Source organism: Enhydra lutris, unplaced genomic scaffold, assembly GCF_002288905.1.
Source record: "Enhydra lutris kenyoni isolate GAN:26980312 unplaced genomic scaffold, ASM228890v2 scaffoldscaffold85, whole genome shotgun sequence".
Classification (NCBI taxonomy): Eukaryota; Metazoa; Chordata; class Mammalia; order Carnivora; family Mustelidae; genus Enhydra; species Enhydra lutris.
Genome location: NW_019154169.1, coordinates 231,433 through 255,985, shown reverse-complemented (window position 1 = coordinate 255,985; position 24,553 = coordinate 231,433). Strand labels below are relative to the sequence as shown.

Here is a 24,553-nt window from a genome sequence, read left to right as displayed (position 1 = left end):
AAAAGTACAGCATAGGGAATATAGTCACTAATATAACATTGTATGGTGGCAGGTGGTGACTCCAGTTCTTAAGGTGAGCCCTGAGTGATGCATAGCATTGTCATATCACTATGTTGTGTACCTGAAACTAATATAACTGTATATGTTAACTGTACTACAAAAATAAAAAAATTAATAAAAAAAAACTTCCAGCAAACTAGGAATACCGGGGAACTTTTTAAAAGTTCCCTATAAAAAAATCTACATTTAAAATCACCCAGGGACACCTGGGTGGTTCAGTTGGTTAAACATCTGCCTTTGTCTAGGGTCATGGTTCCTGGGTCCAGGCATTGAGCCCCATGTTAGGCTCCCTGCTCAGTGGGGAGTCTGCTTCTCCCTCTCCCTCTGCCCCTAACCCCACTTGTGCTCCCTCACTCTCTCTCTCTTTCTCTGAAATAAATAAATAAAAACCTTTTAAAAAATAAAACAAAATAAAAATAAAATCATTCTTGATGGTGAAACAAATAGTGAACACTTTCTCCCAAGATTGGGCAAGAATTATTTCTTCTGCCACTTTTATTCAACTACACTGGTAGTTCCTGCCATTGCAATAAGATAATAAATAAATAAATATAAAGTAAAATGAAATACAAATAAAATTAAAATAAAAATGAAATAAAATATGTAAAAGGAGGAATAAAACAATTTGTATATGAATTTATATGATTGTTTAGATAAAAAATTCTAAATAATCTACAAAACAACTGCTCAGACCAAGAAGAGAAGCCAGCAAGGTCAAAGGATAGAGGAATAATATAAAAACCAACTATATTTTGAGAACGAATAATTAGAAAATGAAAAATTTTAAATATCACCTAAAATGGTGGTGTTAAACATAAAATACCTTGGCATAAATAGAACAAAGGACATGCAAGTCTTCTCCAATAAAGACTACAGAACATTGATTAAATCGAGCCATATACCATTTCTGAATTGGAAGTCTGAATACAAACTTGAAATGTCAGTTGTCCCCAAACTTATCTACAGATTCAAAGCTATGCTAGTAAAAATTCCAACAGGATTTTTTATAGAAATTGACAAGGTAATTGTGAAACACACGTGGAACTATAAATGACCTATAATAGCTAATGCAATTTTTTAAAAGATTATATTTATTTGCCAAAGAGAAAGAGAGAGAGAGAGCAAGCATAAGAAGCAGGAAGGACAGGCAAAGGGAGAAGTAGGCTCCCTGCTGAGCAAGGAGCCCAGTGTGGAGCTCCATCTCAGGATCCTGGGATCAGGACCAGAGCCAAAGGCGGATGCTTAACTGACTGACCCACTCAGGCATCCTGAAAGCAACTTTTTTAAGGTAAACAAAATTGGAGTATTTGTATATGATTTCAAATCATACTCTAATCTGCAGTAATCACACAAGGAGGTGTTGGCAAAAGAATAAACAATGAAACAGGATATAGAGTCCAGAAATAGACCCACACATATATTTTCAACTGCTTTTTGACAAAGATGGCAAAGCAAATCAGTAAGAACAAAGAAGTTCAACAAATGTAACTACTGGGCATCCATTAGAGAAAAAGAACATCAACTTTACACCATACATAAAATTAACTTGAAATGGATTGTGCACCTAAATGTAAAGTTACAAATGCTAAAAGTCTACATGAAAACATAGGCAAAAAATCTTTGTAACTTTAGTGCGACCAAAGATTTCTTAGAATACAAAAAACATAAATGATAAAGAAAAAAATGATAAAAAATTTATCATAATTAAAAAGTTTAGCTCTTGGAAAGTTAGAGTTAACATAATAGAAAGGTTGAGTCATAGACTGTAATAAAATGTTCTTAATACATATATCTCCCAAACCACTTAATCCCAGAACACAGAAAGAACACTTAGAATCAGACATAAGGAAATAAAGAACCTGATTTTTAAAAATGGACAAAATATTCAAATAGTTTATAAAGGAATATATACAAATAACCAATAATCACATGAAAAGGTTCTTAACACCACATGTCATCAGGAAAATGCAAATTAAAACTACATATTTAGAATGGCTAAAATAAAAAAGACTGACAATTCCAAGTGTTGACAAGGGTATGGAACAAATGGAACTTTCACATACAAACTGACATATTTCTTTTTTGTAAAGTTAAATACACACCTACCTTGCAATGTAGCCACTCCACTATGGTATTTAACTCAAGATAAGTTAAAACACATATCCTGTGGTATACAGAATGGTCTACGAAGATGTTCATACTCAAATCCCTTGGAATCTATGAGTACGGCAAGAGGGGTTTTGCAAATGTAATTAAGGGAGATCATTCTGTATCATACAGGCCAAGAATAAGCAAATGAGCTCCTCAAAGCAGAGAATTTTCTCCAGCTGGAGAAGAGAAGTCAGAGAGATTCTGACTATAAGAAAGATTTGATGTGCCTTTGATGCTTTGAGATGTAGGTGGCCATGAATAAGAACCAGAGAGCAGTCTCTAAGCCCAAAGACTGGCCTGGGCTGGGAGCTTCCCTTAGTCCTACAGCTGCAAGGAAACAGATGAACTTGGACTCTCCCCAAAGAGCTTCCAGATGAAAGCCAAAGATGTCCAACACCTTGATTTCAACCTTATAAAACCCTAAACAGAAGATCCTGGTGAGCAATGGTGTATATCCAGACTTCCGGCATACAGAATTGTGGGGTGATAAATGACTATTGTTTTAAGCACTGCATTTGTGGTAATTTGTTCCAGCAGCAATAGAAAACTGATGTACACCCACAAAGACTCATACATGAATGTTCGTTGTTTATCGTAATAGTCAAACCCTGGAAGCAACCTAAATGACACAACAACTGGTGAACAAAATGTGGTTTATCTGGATAATGGAAAAGTACTTGGTCATAAACATGAACAAACCACGTGGATAAATAACAAGATAATTGTGCCAAGTGGAAGATGCCAGACACATAGAATGCATCCTGCATGATTCCACTTATGGAAAAATCTAGAAAATTCAAGTTAATCTCTGGTGACAGAAAATAGGTCAGTGGTTGCTGGGGCTGGGGCAGAGAGAGAGGGGGACTGCAGAGGTCCGTGAGGAAACTTCTGGGGGTGGTGGAAATACTCTGTACGTCAATCGTGGTGCTGTTTCCAGAGGTGCCTACATCCACCAACCTCATCAAAGTGTCTGCTTTAAGTGGATGCAGCATATATTTTTTTTTTTGGTATGGAGATTATACCTCAATTAAGTAGATTAAAAATGAAATTCAAAGGCATTAAGGGGTGTCTTCTAGGAGTTTTTAAAAGAAAGGCATAACAATCCTGACAAAATAACTTTCCCCTTGTTTGATTGGGATTACATTAAATTTGAAGACTAATCCAAAGGGAATGACCATAAATTCAATAGCAAGTTTTTCTTTTTAGGAACATAGTAGGTCTATTTTTTTGGCAGCATGGTTATGGTCTGGTCCTTAATGATTTAACTGAGTTCACCCACAAAATAATCTGGGCTGGATGCCAGGGAGAAGGGGTGGATGGTGGCTAGGACGAGCAGGTGTGATTTCACTGTTTTTTTTTTCTTTTTCAAAGATTTTATTAAAGATATTTACAAAGCAATATCCAGACTCCATATCCAGCTGCCCAGGAGACCCTGTTATGCTGTGAGTACCGGCTGCAGCATGGCAGGTGGCTCTGGCTTCCCCCACTTCTGTTCCAACATGGAGGTGGTTGGCAGTGTTTCATCTTTGGGTTCCACAATGCTCATGTGGTCAGGCAGGGGCCTCTTGAGGCCAGTCTTGGCACTTGGGTCCCTGGGAAGCATGATCTTCACTTTGTTGCCCAACACACCCTGTCTGAGCAGTACATGGCCCACAGCAGTGTCAACGGGTCCCCAATGTGAATCGTCAGGTCATCCTCACACTTCCTGGATTTAGCCCTCTGGCCTTGGAGTTTCCCAGACATCAGGACATTACAATCCTTGGCCCTACTCTCCATGACGCACAGAACTCACCGGAGCAGGCCCTCTGCACAGCAAGGCCTTCTAGGAAGGAGCCTGTGACATGAAGACTGGGCCTGGGTGATAGCCCCCAGACCTCTCGTGGCCACCTTTTCAGAATAAAGCTCTCCCCACTGTCAGGGAAACCAAACCCCTTCTGAACCACAGCAGTCAGTTTCCAGATCTGCTAGCCCTTCTCACCAAGAGCATTCTGTGTACCGGTGGCCAAGATAATGATTTCTGTCCTGGCTGGTGTAACTCAGACCTCAAGTCTGGAGTAGCCATCTTCAGCCAGCTCCCCATCGGCCACAAACTTCCTCTTCCTGGAACTCTGCACTGCCATCTTGCTGCTGTGTACCGCCCCAAGGAAAGGAATGCTTTCACAGGTGGTAACAAGGGTAGAGTTTGGATTCAGTTATTCCCAGTCACTGGGTGGTCACACCCTTCCGAACAGTCTCCAGGTTAGTCATCTTCAGTCAGTGTCAGCACATTTTCAGCCAGACATTTACAAACACAGACCTTCTAGCGAACACTGTAAATGGTCACCCTGCATCTCCTCAGCTCACGGCTGAGCTCAGTGACAGTTACTGTGGCTCCTTCCCACCCAGGTGAGAGCTTCCGGCCACAGTGTTGACTCCTCACTGCTTGCTAGACTTAAGGCTTTTTCAGTGCCTTCCAATGCCTTTCCAATGTCCAACATTGGCTTAGCCAATATTCAGGAGAGCCCAGAAGTGGTGGGAAATTGACATCCCAAGGGCAACTCCCAACCAAAAGAAGACAAGTGTCCCAGTGGAAATTTTCCTAGCTTCCCCCTCCCTCAATGGGACAATTGGAACACATTCCACGTGATGCCTCATGTACCCTCTGTGGGAGTGAGCCAGACCATCCCTAGTGTACCCTTGTCTCCCTCCCCAAGGCTTTCCACCCACTTCCCCAAACCACCTCCCCAACCAACAACCTGCATCCAAGTCCTTGCCCACAAGTCTGCTGTATCCTATGGTATTACCTCACAGTGTCTATTATAAGACATAGACAAAACACACATTTTACAAGGAGAAGATAGAGATAAACAATATTTAAAATAACTTATTTATTAACAACATAATCTTTTTGCTCTCATCCACATATTAATTATGATATTCTTTGTGAGTGGCAATGTGATTAAATGTGCTTCATTATTTTTGAAAGTCCTGATTAACACTTTGTGAGGCAACAGTTCAGAAGCCTGGTTCTTGATCCTCGGTTTAATAACTAAAAAGACACTTCAGACAGATATGTGGATCCAAGTGGGGAACAGGCATCACTAAGTCACCGGCTCACTTTCCACTCCATCTACCAACTATGCAAAGGTTTTCTGTTAAAATCCAGCCAGCAGACGCCGGTCTTCACTAATGTGGGTCAGTGTTCTCGCTCACTGATTGGGAAGACTTGCAGTTTTGTGTTTTCAACGAATAGGATCAAAACCCATGGAAATGATGCATTTTGGAAGATATAAGTCTGCTTAGGCAAGCGTGGATATTTGCCAAAACTCATCAGATTGTACTCTTGAAACCGATGCCTTTGAAGGTGATTTGATACTGCCTTTTGGATAACTGAAAATTTAGGTAACTTGATGGGGACTTGATGGCTGACAAACTGCTTCATGGTGTTCCCAGGGAAATTTTCCAGGGAAATTCAGGCAGTCACCTAGATGGTTCTCTCCTGTCTTGAGTGGAGCAGAGTTTTTCTGCTTTTGGGGCTCGGGAGGCCTTGCAAAGCAGAGATAAGATGGGGCTGGGGCGCCTGGGTGGCTCAGTGGGTTAAAGCCTCTGCCTTCGGCTCAGGTCATGATACCAGGGTCCTGGGATCGAGCCCCGCATCGGGCTCTTTGCTCAGCAGAGAGCCTGCTTCCTCCTATCTCTCTCTGCCTGCTTCTCTGCCTACTTGTGATCTCTGTCAAATAAATAAATAAAATCTTAAAAAAAAAAAAAAGATGGGGCTTTTGGGGAACCTAAGGCAGAAATAAATCACCTGTCACACGCAGTTCCCGCAGCAGGTGCTTCCTTTTGGTGATGTCAGCTGACCTGACCCTGGGCCCTGCCTCCCCTTCACAGGCCTGCCAAGGACCCCGAGTAGGAGAGGTCAGTTGCCCGGGCTGCACGGAGGACAGATGGAAGCCTGCCAAGAGGCAACAGGAGTCCCTGCAGTACAAGTTCTCTCCAGCCCCACAAAATGGAGCTCTGAAGGTGGCCCTTGTGCTCCTCCTCCACCCCTACCTTCTCCCCAGCCTCCTCTGGGAGAGGGCTCACTGTTCTCTGCCACCCCAGCTTCCAGAGAAGCTCCGCTTGAATTGAAATGGCACTCTGGACTCACATCTTTTGGACAAAAATGAAAGCATCACCCCAGGCCTGATTGCTGAAAGAGCTTGTCTGCATGGTCTAAAACTCATGAATGAGCCATTACTTGGTCCTTTCTCAGACAAGGACATGGAGGCTAAGTTGCTTACCCGAACCCCCCAACAGCTGTTGTTGCCTCCAGTGGGACCTGATCTTGGGAGGGAGGCCAGCAACGTGATGACAGAGGAGATGAAAAATCGCATGAAAAGGCACATGGGGCATCTAACAATTGGGGAGATTTGCCTTAAATCAACCATGACCTACTTACTATTCACACCCATGAGAAAAGAAAAAATAAATAAAGTCATAATACCAAGTGTCAGCGAAGATCTGGGGAAACTCAGCCGCATGATGGTGGAATGCGAATTTGGCAATGAAGAGCAAAGCTGAAGGGACTACTGCTTCCACACGTGCCTGAGGAGACATGTAGAAGGACACTCAACACCTGGAATTCACGCTGCGCCTGTCATTGGGCAATGAATACACCACATCATGTCGTCTGCTACTTTTTGCATTTCAAAAAAAAAAAAAAAAGTCCAAGGAGGAAATGGCAAAAATGTTAACTAGTGTTTATGATTTTGCATGATTATCTGATTTTTTAAAAAATATTCAAAATTATATGCAGTACTTTACGAAATTTCAGCTTAGCCTGGTGCAACAAGGTACCAATGGCTCATAAATGCGGGCCACATGCAGACCCAAAACTAAATGTCAATTAGAGCCTGGTTTGGGAACCTCTGGACAGGGTCTCAGAGCCTCCAGGAAGTCCTTAGAGTCTGGAATTGTCCGCCAACCAACTCTTCCTATGGTACTGGGAGGCTGAAGGAACAGGCCAGCTCCCCACCAACCCTTGGGGGCTCGTGGTCTGGTAGGGGGGTAGGGGACCCAGGTCACAGCCCTGGGTCAAGGGCATCGCCCCTTCCCTGGAGATTAGAAGTGTATGGTGTGAACAGCTCCCATGTCCTTATGAGGAGTCTCATGTCCCTGCTGCTGATTCTCCTGCTCATGTCTGGCGGAGGTATGTCAGTCTAGCCCTTAGTTTCTGCTGCTGCCCCCACCCAAATGTGGATGTAGCTTCTGCACCAAGATTTCCCCTTCCCACTCCAATGCATGGAAAGCCGAGGTCATGAGAGATTCCGGGGCATCTGGGTGGCTCAGTGGGTCAGGTGTCTGACTCTTGATCTCATCAGCTCAGGTCTTGATTTCAGAGTTCAAGCCCTGTGTTGGGCTTCACGCTGGCTGTGGAGCCTATTAAAAAAAAAAAAAAAAAAAAGAATGGGGAGAGATCCAGTATAGCTAGGAAAAACCAGGGCGGGCTTCATGGAGGAAGTGGCAATGGAGGTGGGACTTGCGGAAGGAAATGACAAAAAACTGGAGGCTTCCAGAGGCTGGGGAAGGTGCTTGAGGGCAAGCAAATTGAGGAATAGCTGGACTAGGGGAACTAAAGCCACAGGTGTAGGCTGGACCTACCCCCAGGAGGGCCACGGTGCCAGGCAAGAGGGTGATTCTTGCCTGAAGGAGCTTGCATTTTCAGGACTAGTGCGGCATGGAAACTTGCTGGAAATCTATCCACCTGCGCACATCTGCAACTCCTCATTGAGCCATGTGCCGGGCCTTGCACCCCACCATGACGCTCAGTGTGTCCACATCCTGACCACCTCCGGCAGGGTGACCATTGACTCCATCTGCCATCTGTCATGGGTGACAAAGGGGCAGCCGGGGGTGAAGACACAGCCCTGTCAGTGCTTCGAGAGCCAGAGACAGATTTCTGTCCAGCTTCCTGTCGCACAAGCCTGCAGAAGCGGCAAGGCTGTGTCCTGCTACTGACACCACCCCCTCCCCCGCCCCCATCTCCACATTGTCTCTCAGAGTCTAGACAGTATCTCTTCTCTTTCTCTCCTATTAGCCATGACTCTTTGGGTTGCGAGTGACAGGAAACACAACTCAAACTAGCTAAGGGGAAAAAAAGAGAGAAAGAGAAAGAGGGGAGATTTATCGGCTCGGATAAGTAGAAGCTCAGGGCACAGCTGGATTCAGACTCAAGCAATGTCCTAAGGACTTGTTCTCTCCTCTGTGAACACGTCTCTGTTCATGCTGCGGCCTCAACCTCTGCTCCCAAGACACCCCAGCAGAAAAGGGGTGTCTTTCCTTGCACTTCCAGCAAAGCCCCCAAGATTACCCTCCACTCACATTCCCACCTACGAGCTGATCACAGGGATGAAGGAATGGAGTATTGCTGCCAGGCCTGGGTCACCTACCCCACTGTGAGTCCCGGAAGTAGAGCAGCCCCCAAGACTCAGAGGCTGAAAGTGGGGGTGGGTGCTCTTTGAAGGAAAACAGAGGTGCCATTATCTGAAGTGGGAGCATACATGATGTACAGGAAAAAGCAACGTGATTTACACAATTTCTGCCTCATTTCTATGCTCCCCAAGTTTAGAGAGGGAGGTCTTGCATGGGGCCTGGGATGTACTCATTCTTGGTAAGTGTTTGTAGGATAGATAGATGGGTAGATGGATGGAGGGGGCGGGGGTTAGGGTTCTGGGACTTCACTTGGGATGTTTGGCCAGAGCTGGGCCCTGTGCCCTAGGACCACTCTCACCCCAGAGCTGAGACTCCAGCATGAGAGGCAGGAGGACAGTGTTCTAGAAAGAGGATAGGAGAGGGGAAAGCAGAGGTCTGGATGGGATACTAGGATAGGACAAGGGCCAATAAGGTGAAGTGTGAGGCTTGACAGCCTCCTTTATGAAGGAAAGTCCTGGGAGCCAGCCAGTGGTGAAACTATCACACAGGCATGCGTGGATGCTGGTCTGGGACTATGCAGCCTTGCTTGAAATAAAACAGGATCAGGGAAGGTCTCTGCAGGGGGGATTCTCACATCCCATGCTGCCTACCTGCTTTGGCCCAGCTCCCAGGCCTGGAATCTTCCACCAAGATCCCTCATAGGCCAAGACCAGAACTGCCCTGGGCCTTTTAGCATCCTTTCCTGAAACCTCACCTATGGGAGGAGGAGGACACCCACCAGCAGTAGCTTCCCTGCCTCATCCTGTCTGGCTTTGCCCTGGGGATGGGGGTGAGGAGGGAGGGTTCTGCCTGGCCCCAGACCACTCTATCTACCCCTGCACCAGCTTCCCCAAGGCCTCAAGACTCCAGACCTACCCTTCCAGCAGGCCCTGAAAAAGTCAGAAAACAAAAGAACGAAAAAAGTCTCTGGATGCAAGAGTGAAATCCTGGGTCATGAATATGGTAAGTCATCTTATTAGAATTTGCTGATTGATTGATTATAGACTCACTAATCCCCTGGATTCGAATGTACCTGAAGAATAGGTGACAACTTGTGAATTCCAGTCAAATATTGTAGGACACTGCCTAACTTGTTTTCTTTAAAGTGACTTATCCGATAATTTTGTGCTTTAAATTCCACATGAATATTTCATAAATATCCCATACATTTAATATTTTAACAATTTTACATCATATCTACAGTACTTTAGTACCTGACTTGTATATTTATGTGACTATTGTTAGAAGTGACTAATTGGGTTTGATTAGCTCCATCATTAATATTCTGTCCATAATTTAACATGCTTCAATAAAATACCCTAAAGCAGTGTAATGATTAGATTTCAGGAATATGTGTTTTGCAATTAAGTCCCTCTTGATTTTGATATGCAGATGAAGAAATGGTGGTCTCATTTAAAAAAAAAAACTGCCCTTATTAACTCAGCAGTATACTCTGAAGATTAGGTAAGAAATCCAAGATTTTCTCTTTGTATATGCTAGTTAAAACGTATTTCAATCAAGCCTATGTGGGCAAATCAGATTTGATTAGTTTAAGTTCACAGTCATTCTATCTAAATGAATAATGTGTCACCTAACATTGCAAAAATTTGATTAATAGTTTATCAGTTAATTAAAAACGGGGTTTAATTTTTCTTTTTTAGGAAAATGCAAGGTAGATATTCCTTGTGTTCATCATAAATGCAAATTATTTCAGCTTGAATCTATTGTTCCTTTTTTGCTTCTTAACCAACTGGCAAGAAAAATAAAGCTCTTGGAAATATCTCTGGGAGAGAGGAGTCACGAAACTTTCTTCACTTCTATCCGTGGCTGTCGCTTTTGTCCCAGCTGTGTAGTTTGTTCTGGATGGAGCTGGTTCCCTGGCCTTTGCTTCTCCCAAACATTTCAGCTCCATGTCTCCCAGACCCCAGCCCCTGCAGCCTTTGGCCACAAGACTTTTCCAAATGACAACTTTTTTTCACCCTGTTTGATTTAATCTGTCCGTGGGGCAGGAGCCAGGAAACCAAAGGAGCTATTTTCCCCAGGAGCCCGAGATCTGACACCAGGTTGAAAGAAACCACCTGCTCTCTGCTGTCCTCTTTGGAGCATGATATCCACATCCAGTGATTAGAGCCTTAGGGCACCTCCTTTGCCCCAGGTGGATTCATCATTGAGAGGCTGCTGGGAAGACTGAGCAAAGGGGGTGCTTTTCCAAACACTCTGGGGGTGGGGGGAGAGAGGCTGGCATCATGAGGCAGTTCGCGGAAGGAGCCCAGTCCAGTGTGGGGGAATGAACCGGTTCCACTGCAGGGACCCTCACCCTGGGACCTGGGACACACATAGAGCAATTCTCAGACCCCCCTGAAGGGCAAGGGAGCTGGGCTGTTGATCCACAACTCCTCTTGTCATCTGCAGAAGCCTAGTCCCTGAGACGCACGCAGGATCCCTCAGCCACAGCCCATCTCCAAGTGGAGCGCCGGGCACCAGCTCCGCGGCACCGTGGGAACATGAATACTGCAGGGGTTGGGTGTCCCTGCAGCCTCCCACAGGGGTCCTGTGCTGACCTGTCTGTCCTAGCCATTCTCCCAAGTTCACTGTTAGCTCCTAAAGGACCTACCATCCTCAGCACTTGTCGAGAACAACAAATGTTTGGCAGGCACCAACCTTGCCCCAGGCGCAGGTATAGAGCCTGGGGCAGCAGCCCCGAACAAATCCAGCCAGGTGAGGGACAAGAGAAAAGTCTCCATGGCCCCAGAGGAGGGAGAAAGGGGAGTGAAGTGGAAGTGATGTGGGGTCAGAGGAGCAGGTCACCGAGGCCGGGCTGTAGGACTGTGGTCCCGAGGCACCACAGGGCTCTGCACACACTGAGTGGCGTTACCCTGAAGGCCTGCTGGGATCACCCGTGGGACACCAGACACGGTTCCAGGCTTCCAGCTCTGCGCAGTAGAACTCTCATGTGCTGAAGTTTGGGAACCTCCACGCCAGTCCAAAGGATGTCTGGGCATTCAGTTCCCTGGGAGCAAGCGGAGATGGAGAGACTCTGGAACCCCAGGCTGTTCCTGCTGGCATCATGCTCCCTGTCCCTCTGGGCCCATGGCCATGAAAAGATGTGTACATTGTGGCAAGAAAGGAAGGGAAAGAACGCCTGAGCAGACACTCGGTCCCCAGCGGTACTTGGTGAAAGCTGGCTGGCTTTGGAGCTGAGTCTTGCTCCATCTGACCCACAGCCTTCACTGTGCAAAGACTCTCCATGTCCTGACGCCTGTCTTCCCAGGCTAGCATTTCTCTCGTGGCTGCACTGGAGATCGGCCTCTCTCGACCTTAGTCGTCTGCTCAGACTGGCTCCGGGAGCAGCCTCCAGCCTGGACTGAAGTTCTGTAGTGGGTCAGATCTGCAACGGAGCCACGCCTGGGCCTGACTGGTTTAGCAGGTGCCGCTGTCCTGGAGTGGGGAAAGGAGCAGGTGTCAGCATTTTAATAGACCGCCCCCTCCCCAGGTGACAGTCATGCACAGCCAGGGTTGAAAGACACAGGAGCTAGGTGGGGGTTCTGGGAGGAAGGTGAGAACCAGATTCTCCCCCTCCTGCCAGCCAGGTACTTCCTGGAGGAGCCCTGAGACACCTGTAGGGCGGGTCACACAGAGGGAGAACTGCCCAGGTCCTGAGGGGTCAAGGAGAGAGCCAGGCGGCGAGGGAAGCTGGAGCTTCCTGTCCTATTCTGAAGGCTGTGTGTCGACGCGACTGGTACAGCTGAGCCCCTGCCACTCAGTCCCAGGGAGCGTGGGGACACACCAAGAACTGAGACTTTTCAGAGTCATTAAAGCTACAGGTCATTTTAAAACATCCTGCATGGGCTCTTGGACCACCCTGGGATCGTTGGGGAGCAAGCATGTGTCCCAAGGAGGCCAGTCCTGCAACAAGGCCCTGGCTGGCCCCGTGTGGCTGTCCTGGCTGGCTCTCCATGGCCCCTGGGCACATACCTGTGCGGGGCAGCCCGCCTGCTTCCACCCTGTGGCCGCCCAGCATGTTAGCATGCTCCAAAGAACTCCCTTCATCTCTGCCTCCGCCTAGGCTGGGAGCCAGGCTGTTTCTGTTCTTCCTACCTTCCCCCAAAAATGCTTCCAGGCAGGCGCTGTTATGGACAGGCTAGGGCAAAGGGAGGGCGGGCCATTTTCCCCAGGCCACTTGTTCCTGATGAACATTGAGTGCAGACTGTTGTCACTGTGTCCACGGAGGGTTTCTAGGGAGTCTTTGTTGTGTCTGTTGAAAGCCATTAACTTGCTTTATGTAAATGTATTCAGTTTACCTTAACTTATGTAACCTTGCCTTGGCATTTTGTTATGACTTAATATACTGGAGGCTTCCACAAGTGGAAGTAAGCTCAGGCTTCTCCTAACCCTTGGGAGGTCTGATCTTGAGGGCAGGGGCTGTGTGCTAGAGAAGAGTCTGGGTTGAAATAGGACCCCGCTAGGAGGAGGCTGTCCTGGTGGAGCTCCGGGCCCTGGGTGTCAGTCAGTACCTCTGTGTACGAACTCATCTCGTCCTAATCCAAACCCGATGATGTCATATTATCCCTCCCCACTTTATAGATGAGGACACCAGGGCATGACAACTTACGGAGCTCCACCGAGGTCACACAGCTGGCAGTGGGCAGAGCAATATTCAAGCACAGACAGCTGGTACCGGAGGCCACATGCTTATTCTGGCCGCTCCCCACCTCCCAAGTCAGAGCCGCAACCTCTGTTTACCCAGTCCTCTGCGGAGATTTTCACCTCTGGCCAGCAAAGGCGCAAATACCATTCCCAGTTTCCTGATGGGCAAGCCAGGATGAAGAGATTCCCCAGCATCCCGCCTGGGCTGTCTGTCTAGAGGTTATCCTGGCTCCCTGTCTAGGGTTCCTGTCTCCCAGCCTCGGGCTGTGTGTCCTCTGCTCACGGCCCACGTGGACACTGATGCCTCATTTTCCAGCATGTGGCAAAGGCCCATCCGTATTCAAGAGCCAGACCCCCCTGCTGCTGGGAAGAGGAGAGGAGACAAATTGTCAGGGGAGTGTGTGTGTGTGTGTGTGTGTGTGTTTAAAGAAAGCTCTCTAAAACTCAGGAACAAACACCAATGACGCCATCTCTCCCGCAAGTTCAGGAAGGGCCCTGAGCATTTTGAAAGTCAGGATTTTGTGTGCGGGGCGTGGGGCATGTAAGTGTCTGTGTGTAGCTGTGTTTTTCAGAGCAAGTTTTCCTGTATGAAAACAATATCAAGAAACCCCATATGTCAGTGTCTAGACACTTAGAATTTGGGCTATTTCTGCTTCCACGGGAACTATCTGGAAAGATGGCAGACTGAGCTAGCTTATCTCTGGGGAATGGGACTGGACCGACATCAGAGGGGCCAGATTTAAAGTGAGAATCTCAGCCCTCCGCCCCCGGGGCCCTGGCTGTCAGGGCTGCCCAGCTCTGTGAGTGGCAAAGACTGGTTCCCCATGGGCAGCCTCGCTAGCGAAGCCTTTCTCGGGCATCATGGATGCTGAGCATTGGTCCCACATGAGCAGGAGTGGGAGCTGTGCCGGTGGCTGCAAACCTCCCATCTACTGGATGTGTCCGTAAGCGGAGGAGGCGGGGGCCTCTGCAGTCTCCAGGCTTCCCCAGAGCCAGGCCGAAGGTAGCTGCTTACAAGAGGGGCCCAGGGCATCCCTGTGGGAGCATCTGGGGGTGGGTCCTGCAGCGGGGGCTCCAGGCGTGGGGCTCCCTGCCTCTCCTGGTGGGGAGTAAAGGCCCCCTCCCTGCCAAGGGAGGTGGCAGAGAGTTTGGGCGAAGTTAGAAGATAGTTCGGTAATTCCACAACATCAGTTGAATTCCTGTGAGTCATTCACATGTCGTTCATTCACCGAATGCCTTGTGGGCACCAAGAAGGCACAAGGCCCAGTGCTGAGCCCTTGGCAGTGAGGTGGGAGGAAGAAGAGCAACCAGGGGTACCAGGTTCTGCCTCTCAAGACATATGACCAGACAGGGAGGCAGAGAAGGCAGTGGCTCCCTGCTGTACTAGGGGCAGGAGCTGCGGATGCTGTGGAGGGCGTGGGGTGGCCACAGGGAGATGGCCTCACAGGGGCAGAGGAGGCCTCCTCAGGGGCCCAAGTGTCCATAGGCTCCCCCTCCCCACAGGGGTTTCCTCAGGTGCAGGAAGTGGATGAAGTCAAGGGACTTGTCCACACCGCTTGCCACTAAGTGGTAAAGTTGGATTCAAACCAAAGCCTAATGGTCTACACCTCTCCTCTAGCTAGAATCAGCCTCATGCCAGGGGTCCCTGGGACCAGCCGTGAGGCGTGACTAATGCAGGGACGGACGGCTGAGGTGGCCCCTGCACTCCTTGGTTGGGTTGTCATGCTCCATTGGGCTGCCCTGCCCACCCCCACTCACCACAGGCCTGAATGTGGGCACTGCACACGGGACACGTGGACATTATGTAGATGCTTTCTAAACACTCACAAGCCAAGTCCTGTGGGTGACGGGCATGGTTAGTTGCCTGCCATGCAGACCAGCCCTGAACCAAATGACACGGGACGGACAGGGGGCATCGCAGCGGTGTCTGTCCCGGGGAGCTGACTTTCTACTCAGGGAGACGGGACCCAGGAGCAAAGTAGCAGGTGAACACGAGCAAGCAGCGGAGAGGACTCCCCCTTCTCTCCTTTCTACATGTCTCTTCAGTCCCCTGTGTTGCAGCCACAAGAGTTTGCCCAGGGAGCATTTCCACCCAGCACGCTTCCTGTCTTCTTCTCAGAGCCCTGGGCTCTGAGTCGGGCCACACTGGGACACTCCACACGCTCTGCCTCATGCCGTGGTTCTCTGGAGGCCAGGGTCCGCCTTTCACCTCTCATCACTCCACGCCCCGGATGCCTGGCCTTCCGCTCTGCTGCCCTCCAGCACCAGGCTCAGGCCCTGGCCCACTCGTGCCCGCCCACTCGGTCATTCCATGGATGTTTCTCGAGGGCCCATAGTGTGCCAATCCCCGACTTAGGTGCCGACACACATTAGGAGAAAAACAATAAAAGTTTCCATCTTCTGAGAACTGAACGATTACCGGAGAGACAGTAGTGAGTCCAGTAAACAGGAAAACCACTTAACAATGACAAAGGGTGATCTCTGCTGTCTAGGAAAGGAGCAGGGCACCCCGTGAGAGAATACCAGAGGAGTGGGGTGTCAGGAAGCGGCAGCTCAGGCTGTGCCCACCTGGTGTCTTACAGACGCTCACAGTGACTATGGTGGAAGGTCATAAAGGAAAGGGGATGACTGCGGCTCACACCCTTGTGTTCTGAGAGCACGGGGGTGGGGGGCGGCGGGGGACAGGACCGTCAACCCCGACCTCAGACCCGGCAGGAAGTGGAGGCTCAGCCCACTGAAGATGCTGGCAGCTGTGCCATTTGGGGACGACCTCTGAGGGTAAAACCGGAAATCAGGGCATTACCAATGCTCCTGAGCTGCAGCCCAGAGCCTGTGCCCTGGTGCCCCCTGCCTCCTCTGGCAATGGACCCACCAACCAGCTCCCTGAGACATAGGCAGTGGCTGGGCCCAGCGAGAGTGAGGCGAGGTGGGGGGCCCACAGCATGCCTGTTTGCTAAGTCCAGCAGCCCTGCACCCAGGGCTCGCACGGCACGCCAGATCCCAAATTCTCCTGAGAGGCCCAGCTGTCCAGCTCCTCCCTTTCCCCTCCTCCTTTTTCCTCTTCCTCCTCTTCTCCTCCTCCCCCTTCTTCTCCTTCTCCTTCCTCTTTTTTTTCCTTCTTCTCCCTCTACCTCTCCTTCTTCTTTTTAAGTAATCTCTACCCCCAGCATAAGACTCAGACTAAGACCCGAGATCAGAGTCGCATGCGCTCCCAACTCAGCCAGCCAGGCATCCCTGTTTGACTTCTCTCTGAAGACAATTTCTTCCTAATGTCAAAATGGCTCTGGCCCCAGGCTGAGCTTCAGCCCAAGAGTATCTCAGGAAGCAGTTCCTGGTGAGCCCTGAGACGAGTTCTGACTGTCCTGGCTTGGCTCACCGCTGGGGCACAGACTGGGTCCATCCAGATGACCTGGGCTTCCCGTGAAGGGTGGGTCCCCCAAAGAAAAGCAGGTACCTTGGGCGAAGGGAAGAACAGAGCTGTCGACCACAGCAGGGAGGAGAGACGCTGAAGGACACGAAACCACACTGAAATGGAACGGCGTTAGGGCGCAAAGGTGGACGGAGCCCCAACAGGTCAGGAAGGAGGTCGTAGAAGGGGTGACCTTGGGATGGTCCCCCAAACCGGGGGTTCTTGCGACGAGTAACCGCTTGGCCGTTTTCTGCCCTGTGCTTTCTCTCTCCTGCAGGTGTCTCTTTCTTAATTACACCCAGAGAGCACAGGAAAGTGGATGCCAGCGATATTTATTTTCCGCTCTGAACCCAGCACAGGTAACTCACCAGGGGCATCTTTCTTAATGAGGGAAGAAAAATGTCAGAACAGCGATCAGCCGCGATGCACCCAACGGACTTAAAAAATAAGCAAAAATAACATGAAAATTCATTTTGCATTAGCCAGCTGTCTATATCATCCCCAGATTGGGAGAGTAGAACATTCTTTGTGCGGTGGGGAGATCTGTTAGTAGGGGTGCCCTCACAAGGGGACATGCCTCGTAGAGGCGATAATCATTCTGGGAGTTATTTTATCCCATTTAAATCCAGAGACACGGCTGGCCATCTGGGCCCACATCCGTTCCTCCCCTGGCTGTCTGAGGTCCCACGACCTCCACCACTCTCTGTGTGACATCCTCAGCCTCCTCCTGGGAGGTCCCACCCTTCATTTGAGGTTTATGGACAAGTTGCTGTCTCCTAACAACTGCCAGTGATCTCACATCACCCCTAAGCCAGGCTGGTGACAGGGAATGTCAATCCTATTTAACAGAGAAGGAAGCTGAGGCTTCAAGGAGTTTATCCACTATGCCCACGGCCTCCCTTTCTGTATCTGCCAAGAGTGGACACTAAATCCTTCCCTGCCTTGTACACAGCCAGGGTCTCACCCAGGGACCAAGCACCGGGGCTCTGGGTACCTTATGCCAAATGACCGAGTGAATGGGTGGTGGGTCCAGCCTCCCCTGACCTGTGCTCCGGGAGCACAGACACTCCGCCACATGTGTGCAGGACGGGCGCCCAGGAGGGGCTCTCACTGGGGGCTTAATGGCAGCTAGAGGTTCGGCAACTCCTCCTCACTCGGTCCAAGCCAGCATGGCACGCAGGACAAGAGGAAGCAGACGAGGAAGTCCTTGCAGTGATACATGGAAGTAGTCCCGATCGGCCTCATTTAGAGCAGTTTACAGAAGGAAAAGACCAATCCTCTGACGCGAGTGTCCAGGGTACGGCAGCTCTCCCTCCCCTGGGGGTGATAGGGGGTGAGCTGCTGGGCCCACTACAACTCCATCAATCAGGAAAGGGGCATGGTGCCCACCGCCCCCGTCCTGCCTCAGGGAACGGGCAGTGGGGGAGATATGGCTCAGGGGAAACAAAGAGAAGGGGAGTTAGGAAGAGATGCAGATGGTGAGGCCACGAGAGCCATAATGACTGGGGCAAGGAGAGCCAGGAGGACTCTCAGGAGGTGGAGAGGTCCCAAGAAAGGGACAGGGTTCTGAACATCTCATCCTCTGCACCCTCCCTCCCCTGCTCTGTGTACCTCCCCCTGCAGCACCCCTACCGGACACATCGACATGCTGCTCTGCCTTCTGGGTGGGTTTGAGTTTGGGGAACCCTAGCATGAGACTGGGGTGTGCTTGGGTGGCCGTTCTCCAGGCTTCCCCCCGCCCCCAGATCACCACTGTGGTCAGACGGCACTCCCCACACAGCCATCTTGGCTTCCAGACTCAGGTAGCTTCTCCCCTCTGGGCCCTGCAATCTGGGGGGTTGGGGGGGAGAGCCCCACTGCTGCTAGTCGCGGGGTGCTGTCCCTCCTTCCCGGGCCCCTTTTAAAATAAGTCCCTTTATTAAGCTCTCCCCAGTGGCCTGAACCAGCATGCCACCTCCTTCTGGCCTGGTCCTGGCTGCTACAGGGACATCCTGGGCTTCTAACGTTGCAGAAGAAAAGGACCCATACGTGGAGCAGAAAGGACCTTGCACTTACTTCCCTCTGAGGTCAAAAGCCAGGCTGGGTGTGGCATCCTTACATGTGGACCACAGCCTCCTTGGGATGGCAGCGGCCAGAGCAGACATCCCGGGAGGACCCCACCTTCTGCACACACTGGCTGTCTCATGAGTATGCCTCTGGGCTGTAACAGCTGCCCCCAGAGGACAGCCCTCAAGATAAACAAAACAGCGCCCGCTGACCGTGCATGCCAGTGTCCGGACTCTGGGGCCTATTTTTAGAATGTAGGACAACTTTCTCCCAGAATAGACAAGACGCGCTAATCCAGGAGGGAGGCCTGGGAGAGATGAAGACATCGAGTCTCGATATGAATTAGCCGTGAGTATATTATTTGAAGAAATGTTGAACAGCTAGGCAAATATTTGATACCTTTGAATTGAAGCGGACGCTTTCCCAGGCCGAGTGGCGGCGGCTGGAGACGTGCCCCTCCCTGTGGCGTACCTGGCTGTCACGCCCGGTTCTGTAGGCCCCTTCTGGCTGCTTGCTGAGAAGTAATTAAAGCTGCAGCCTACCGGAATGTGTGTAAGACCCGGCGTGTACATACGCACCAAATCCAAGTCTTAGGGACAGTTCCCCGTGTGTGAATGGCTCCAAACAGCCTTTTCTTTTTTTCAAGGAAAGTTTATTTTCCTCAATTACTCTACCATATTGTTAAAGGGGTGAGGCAGCTGCTTCAGTGAGGCCTTTGCGAAAGGGGGTCAGAGATCATGACCCCTGATTTGGACCCCCAGGTCTGATCTGGGAGGGAGCGAAGAAAAGTCCCCCAGATCCCCTAAGCTCAGAAAATAGGCCCTGTCCTCAAGGCTCTGAACAGAGCCTGCAGGTTTAAACAGCAGCTGGGAGGGTCTTTTCTTTTTGGCAGAGAATTAACCTCTGGGAGCTTAGAAGTAGAGGCCCCAGAGACTTCTGAGGCCAGGTAACACCTGTCCGAAGAGAGGCAGAGCCATCTCTATACCCCTTACTTTATTTGGGAGTGGGAGATCGGCATTGGCATCCCCAGTTTACAGACGGAGAAACCGAAAATCCGTGACATGGCCAACTTTGCGCCCTGGTGAGAGGCAGAGAGAGATTTGGGGGTAGGGGGAGAAGAGGGAGTCTGAGAAACTGAGAATCAGTTTGGGATTTTATCAGAGTAACAGCTAGGATTTACCCTGGTCAAGGGTTTTACACGCATCTGCCCAGGCTCCTTGCAAGGCACACACTTGGCTCAGCCCCTTTACGCAGGACAGAAGGATCCAGACGCTGAAGAGCCCTGCTGCACGATACCCAGCTGGATGCCAGCCGCGGGCACCAAAGCTCCGGCGCCAACCATTCGACCACACTGCCTCTGTCCGGACGCCGTTTCGCTGGGAAAATCCGGAGCAGCACTGAGGGCGGAGGAGGGAGGCCTCCTGGCTGCGGGGCGCGGAGGTGCGAGGCTCCGGGGACAATGGCAGATCCGCTAACCCCGGCCCCCGCGCCCCTGGCCCCGCCGCCCCGCGCTGCGCACGGCTGCCGGGACGCCGCCACCAGATGGCAGCAGACGCTTTGTGATCGCGCCGCCGGAGGGAGCGCACGCAGGGGCCGGGACGCAGGCCGGGGGAGCCCACCCGCGACGCGACCCGGGAGCAGGGCCCTCTCCGCCGGAGCCTCTGCCCTCGGTGGCGGGTAACGGGCTGCTGAGGGGTTGGCCCCGAACCCCGTGCCCAGTCTTCGGGGCGCCCCCTCGGGTGGCTCTTCCAGGCACGGGCCGTTCCAGGGGCGGGCGCGCTGATCCGCTTGGAGGAGGCCCAGGACGCTCGATTACTCCAGCAATCAGGCCTCGAGGGCTGCGGGCGCCGGGGACCCCCCGGACTGAAGGAAGATAGCGAGCCCTCGGGCCAGCGGGTTCACAAGCTGGCGGCTCTGTCCCGCGGGGAAGTGGGAGAGGGTTGTCACCTCTCCCAACCTCGAGGAAACTGACAGCTCCAGGCTCTGATGGCAGAGCGGGAGCTGCGCGGGTCTCCTGGCTGCAAGGCCCACGCCAAGCCCCACTCCCGAGGGCGTCCATCACACCCGAAGGCGCCCAGAGCCTGGTTGGAATGCTAGACATGACGCCTTTGGCAAGGAGTGGGTGCAAGGCCTCATAGGCAAGTCACTGGCACTTTCTGAGCTGGAGCAAGGTGGGGTGCAGTGGTGAGGGGGCTGTCCACAGAGGGACGGAGAGCTGTGCTCCCCACTCAGAGCTGTTGGAGAGAGCCTCAAGTCTGCCATCAAGAGCAGTGCACATTTGGCACCTAGTGGGCTGTAGGGTCTGCTAGGCCACGGCCATAATGATCAGGGAGCCAGAATCCTCTTCACCAGGGAAGGGGCTGCAAATCGGGGTTCCCAGGGCCATCACTTCCTGCGCACTCTTCAGAAAGAAAAGACCCTGGGAGAGATCAGCACCAGGCACTTGAGGAGGGGCGAGGGAGGGGGGCCATAGTGAAAGCCAGGAGGCTGACTCCCGCTGAAGCCTTTAAGGAGCTAGAAATAAAGTGTGATCAGTGTAAAAGCCACTATTAAGAATGACCTCCCTGGGCCACGCTATAAAAAGCCCACCTGGCCGGTCACACTTGTGCCCAGCCCTCACCGGCCTCTGCTGCCCCCACCGGGCCTGTAGCCAGGATGCCCGGCAAGGGAAGGTCGTGCAGGTGCCAGGGCTGGGCCGGCCAGCCAGCAGCTGCCCTGTGGCCCCTGAGTGTCTCAGCTCAGGCCCTTCCGCAGGGCGGCAGGTTGGGATGGGGGCAGAATGAACAGTTTCGAAGACCTGCTGACCAGACGCTCTCTGTCAGTCCCTGAGACAGTGATTAGGCACTGTGTGCACATTGCTGAGTCACACATTTCTTTGGGAGTCCTTAGAAAAAGAAAGACAAAATATAATGAAGTAAAACAAAAACAATGAAGGGAAATAAGAGAAAAAGTACTTCTGAGTGATGTGGAGGGCAGCCTCAAGCCCCATTCCTGGCTCTCCCATCTACTTCTCTGCAAGTCCCTGCATTTCTCCAGGCCTCTCTGGATCAGCCACTAAATGGGAAAATGATTTCTCATGGAGAGGACTGCCGTGCGCGTTAAAAGGAAGAGTGGGAGAGGGTGTGGGATTGGGAAGGGGTTGTGGACTGTCCCAGAGCATCACTGTCTTCTCTTCTCTTCTCCCTTTACTTGTGTTTTATTTGACCTAATGCACTGTTTTGTTTTTTGTTTTTTTGAGGTGGGAGAGGGGCAGAGGGAAAGGAAGAGAGAGAATCTTAAGCAGGCTCCATTACACGGGGCTTCATGTCACAACCCTGAGATCACGACCTGAAATCAAGAGCTACGCCCTGAACCCACTGAGTCCCATGGGCGCCCCTAATTCATTATTTTTATTCTTTCTAAGGACGTTAGCATGATGCTGGTCCAGCCTGCTCCACCACCACCCCACCACCCCGCTCAGTACCACAGTCCTGTACATTCTCTGTGCATTTGGGATGCGGGCTCTTGACCTGCTGGATCTTTCAGACAACCTGATATACCCCCTGGGGAGAACCCTGATCAACTCTATTTCCCAACCCTCCACGACCTGAGGTTAAACAAAAGCCTCCTGCAGATAGGAGAAAAAAGCCCGATTCAATTGAAAAATGGGCAAAGGTAGGACGACACAGTTCACAGAAAAGGATCTGCAGCTCTTGAAAGACTCTCAACATTTCTAAGTGTCAGTACATTCAGATGAGAACAGCACCCACTAGGGGGACAAAAATTCAAAAGAACAGTAGCATTTGGAGCAGGTGAGGTTGGAGGGAAATAGACAACTATGGAGGTCGCTGTTGGTGGGAGGGTGAATTCCTATATATATTTGAATAATTCACTATTTATTACAATGTATAAATGCCTGGGGCAGGAGATTTTTTTTTTTTTAGGTTATTCCATGCTTTCTTTCTTTCTACCTGCTATTCCCTCCCTCCCCCAGTTCCCTCTGTCCTTCCTCCTCCACCCCCATCCAATGCAGACATGTCACCATTCTCCCCTTATTAGCTCAGGAGAGAAGTTGGGGGTTGGGGGAAGCCTACAAGTGTTTTTACAGCTTTGGGTTTTTAAAACTAAGCCCTTACGTAAATAGGGAAGGCACGGGGCCCAAAGAGCATATTGGAGAAATATTAGGAGGGCAAGAAGAGATTTAAGGAGATAGAAGCTTCCCTCCAGCCCTCCACCCTCCCTTTCAGAAAAGATTGCCCTGGACTTGGGTCCAGATGGGTGGCCTGCAGGGGACAGAGAAAAAGGCAGAGGATGTGACAAAAGCCAAGCCCTGAGAAAGCAAAAAATACTGCCAGGTGTCTGTGCCTTTTTGTGGGAAACAGGCCCTCTCCTGAGATTCTGGGCTCTGTTGGTAAGGTGGCAACAGGCCCCCGGGACTGCCGTAGCCCAGCCAGAGAACTGCCTGGGCTTCATGGCTAATCCCAGTTCCCCATCCCTTTCCTCACCCTCCCCTTCCCCAACACAGAGCCAGGAGAGAGAACTACCTGGGCATTTTGGGGGACTCAAACTTAGACTCACACCCAGAAGAAGGGGAACTCCAAATTAACTAAGCTTTCTTATCTACATGACATTGAAATAAAGTTTTAGTAGAAAGATCTTTTTCTTTCTTGTGCATACAAGGGTCTCAGACCCAGTGCAGATGTCTTCTTAACCCAGTAACCCTCCTCTCCAGACTCTGCTGAAAATATCAGCATATAATGATATCTGGGCAAAGATATTTCCTGAATCATGACATGTAAGGTGACAGAATTGGAAATAACTCAAATGTCCATCAGTATGGGGAAATAAATTATAGTGCTATCATGAATTAACTTTACATGAAAATGCTAATTTTTTTAATTTAAAAGAGATTTTCATAGGTTCTCAGATTCCGGATAAATAGATAAAAAACCAATGGTTTTCTCAATACCCACAATAAGTGATTATGAATAGAAATGGAGGGGAGGGGAAATCCAAGTACAATGTTCACAAAATCCAGAAAACAATAAGGAATAAATTTAACAAGAAAAGAACAACATTTATAAGCAGACAGCTTTTAGATCTTATTAAAAGGTTAAAGGCATTATTTGCACAATGTATCATGTTTTTAGATAAGAAGGTTTACTATTATAAAGTTATATTTCAAAGTAATTGGAATTACATTTGTCTCTTCTGTGTTTTAGGTATACCACTTGTTTCATTTTCTTCTCTTATTGCATTAGCTTGTATCCAAAACAATGTGGAGTAAAGTAATAGGCTACCTTCCTATGGCAGATTTTTGTTTATGCTACTTAAATCTTTTATGATTTTTGGTCAACGTAGATTTCTTTTTCTACGTATAATTGAATAAACTTTGATGATCAGTCTTTTTCTAGAAATTATCCATTTTTCTCTAGATTACAAAGTTGCTTGCCATAAAGAGGCATACCATGAGGTCTGTACTTGGAACTACTTGTTAATTTTAATGATATTTTTTGCTTTTATCTTTTCATTTCTTTTTTCTTTTTCCAAAATTTAACTTGAAAGGAATCTATTTTTTAAAAGGCCATATTTGGGTTCATTTATCTTTATATTGTTTTCAGTTTTCTATCTTATTATTTATAAATTTACCTTTAATATTTCTTCCCACTATGTGAATGTGTGTAGTATGGTCTTTTGTATTGTTCTTTTTCTAATTTCTTAAATACTTAGGTGGGGTTTTTTTCACTTCATTTTTTAATATTAAAAGAATTTCTTTACTACAAATTTTCATCTGATTTTAACTCAACCCCGAGGTATTGGTGTGAAATG

At 49.6% G+C, this 24,553-nt stretch overlaps 1 pseudogene; it reads right to left on the bottom strand.

Moving 5' to 3' along the window:
• Positions 1 to 3,646: 3,646 nt before the first annotated feature.
• Positions 3,647 to 4,331, bottom strand: LOC111161605 (annotated as a pseudogene).
• Between the last annotated feature and the right edge of the window lie 20,222 nt (positions 4,332 to 24,553).